Source organism: Lampris incognitus, chromosome 1 (assembly GCF_029633865.1).
Source record: "Lampris incognitus isolate fLamInc1 chromosome 1, fLamInc1.hap2, whole genome shotgun sequence".
Lineage (NCBI taxonomy): Eukaryota > Metazoa > Chordata > Actinopteri > Lampriformes > Lampridae > Lampris > Lampris incognitus.
The window spans coordinates 52,288,497-52,290,950 of record NC_079211.1 but is presented as its reverse complement, the minus strand read 5'-3'; the positions used below and the strand labels follow the sequence as shown (position 1 = coordinate 52,290,950).

The following is a 2,454-nucleotide window of genomic DNA, read 5'->3' as shown; positions in this document are numbered from 1 at the left end:
CTTGTTCTTAGAAATGAAGGCTATTCCATGCGAGAAATTGCTAAGAAATTGAAGATTTCCTACACGGGTGTGTACTACTCCCTTCAGAGGACAGCACAAACAGGCTCTAACAGGTACTGTTTAATGAAGATGCCAGTTGGGGACCTGTGAGGCGTCTGTTTCTCAAACTAGAGACTCTAATGTACTTATCTTCTTGCTCAGTTGTGCAACGCGGCCTCCCACTTCTTTTTCTACTCTGGTTAGAGCCTGTTTGTGCTGTCCTCTGAAGGGAGTAGTACACACCGGTGTAGGAAATCTTCAATTTCTTAGCAATTTCTCGCATGGAATAGCCTTCATTTCTAAGAACAAGAATAGACTGTCGAGTTTCAGATGAAAGTTCTCTTTTTCTGGCCATTTTGAGCGTTTAATTGACCCCACAAATGTGATGCTCCAGAAACTCAATCTGCTCAAAGAAGTGCCCATCCAACCAATCCAACTTGTGGGAGCTGCTTCTGGAAGCGTGGGGTGCAATTTCTCCAGATTACCTCAACAAATTAACAGCTAGAATGCCAAAGGTCTGCAATGCTGTAATTGCTGCAAATGGAGGATTCTTTGACGAAAGCAAAGTTTGATGTAAAAAAAATCTTATTTCAAATACAAATCATTATTTCTAACCTTGTCCATGTCTTGACTCTATTTTCTATTCATTTCACAACATATGGTGGTGAATAAGTGTGACTTTTCATGGAAAACACAAAATTGTTTGGGTGATCCCAAACTTTTGAACGGTAGTGTAGATATTTAATCTAACAAAATCATTTAATCGCACACCTACTTCACAGTTTGTATATGTATTGCACTACTTTTTCAGCATTCAATAACAGCTACTTCTGAAAGTACAGATATAAATGCAAAAAAAGGACAAAAAGAGATGGGAGAGATATGATTTCCTGTCATCCTTACCCCCAGCCCATTCCTGAACATCCATAACCCACTGCAGTGCCATCTCCTCTGAGCAATGGACATCTTCTCTGAGCTCTAGAAGTCTTGCTGTCTCTTCCACAGCTCTTTGACAAGTCTGAAAGACAGAAATATTTTCAGCATCAATTTCAAGTCAGGTACAGTCACCCAAATCTGCTTCACGCATGTGGGTTTAACCAGATACACAAACACATAATGATACAACAAACATGAATACAGGACATACCTTCACATATCTTGTGGAGAGGGCCTTGTGGAGATTGTCTCCCTTGTGCCTGTTCCATTCCATTGCATGGACAGTCAGCATGTCCACACGGGCTTTTGGAAGTAGAGGATGTCATTATGGACCGCAAATTATAGAACAATGTGAGAAGATGACACACTTCAGGATAGATACAATGCCACTTTTTTTAAAGAAAATTAGAAAACGAAGTGAGAGTGAGTACAGTAAGGTACAGTTGAAGAGAGTAGAGTTGAGATGAGTAGGGATTGGGTGCTGGAAAAGTGCTGAAAGTGACCAACCTGCTTTAGACATATATTTTGTTGTCAGAGCACAACGGGAGAGGTAGCTGTTCACCTGCTCAACCTCTTCACCAGCCGTTGTGCCCACTCCCTCCTGATTCCTGCCACTCCATTTAAGCTGTTAAAGGAGACAATGAATGTAGTCAGGAAGCTGAATTGATCAAAAGTACCAGTGGCCCTGCCTTTGATCACGAAACACCCGGAGAACCCTGCCCCTGCCACTGACAATGGACTGAACACTGATATTAGCAGCAGTGCATGAAAATTGACATGGAATCTTGAGCTGAATCTCAATATTGTTTCTTTATAAAACAATACATAATAAATTGAAAAAATGAAAATATACCTCACACTTTGTGGCATGAGCCCTGGCATGCATGATGCTGAGGAATGGCCTCATCTGCAAGAGCCCCTGGAGTGGTGGAAGGGCAGCCACTACCTTTTGGAGGTATGGCCAGTACTTGCAGGTGACATCCATGGCAAAGAATTTGACATTTGCTGTGGCCTGAATTTCTCTCTGGAGATACAGAGGGTAGGCAAAAATTTCACCCCGGTACATATTTAGGCCTTTCAAGAGGTAGCCATGGCGACACACGGCTACCTCAACGCCCTCCTCATCGAGTTTACTGGCCCTCCGTGAGGTTTCCCTGGCTGCTGCCCACTGCGAAGCACCGCATGTTGCTTTGCATTGCGTCTGTGAGAACAGTGCATTAACAGAAACATTTGAAACACAGGTACTACAGCATCATTAACATTCCTTTCACTTAATACCCATTGGTATCGGGAGTAGCTGAATAGCCCACTAGTATGTGGTGAGTACATACAGTAACAACATGATTAATGTATACTTGGCTGGTGTAAGACTTACGCTTTTCACTGCAGTCCTAATGGTGTCAACAAAAGCTGACACCTTACTGTCCTTGGCAAGAAACAGCCCTTCAAAAAATGCAGTGTTTTCGAAGCTAATGAAAA

The 2,454-nt window shown here is 42.5% G+C and overlaps 1 long non-coding RNA gene across 1 annotated transcript; it reads right to left on the bottom strand.

Moving 5' to 3' along the window:
* Positions 1–1,228: 1,228 nt before the first annotated feature.
* On the bottom strand, positions 1,229–1,954 carry LOC130131918 (uncharacterized). Its single transcript, XR_008812424.1, has 3 exons — positions 1,834–1,954; positions 1,538–1,600; positions 1,229–1,278 (listed from the first exon to the last, which is right to left on the bottom strand). It is a non-coding gene; the product is annotated as an uncharacterized LOC130131918 (long non-coding RNA).
* Positions 1,955–2,454: the final 500 nt, after the last annotated feature.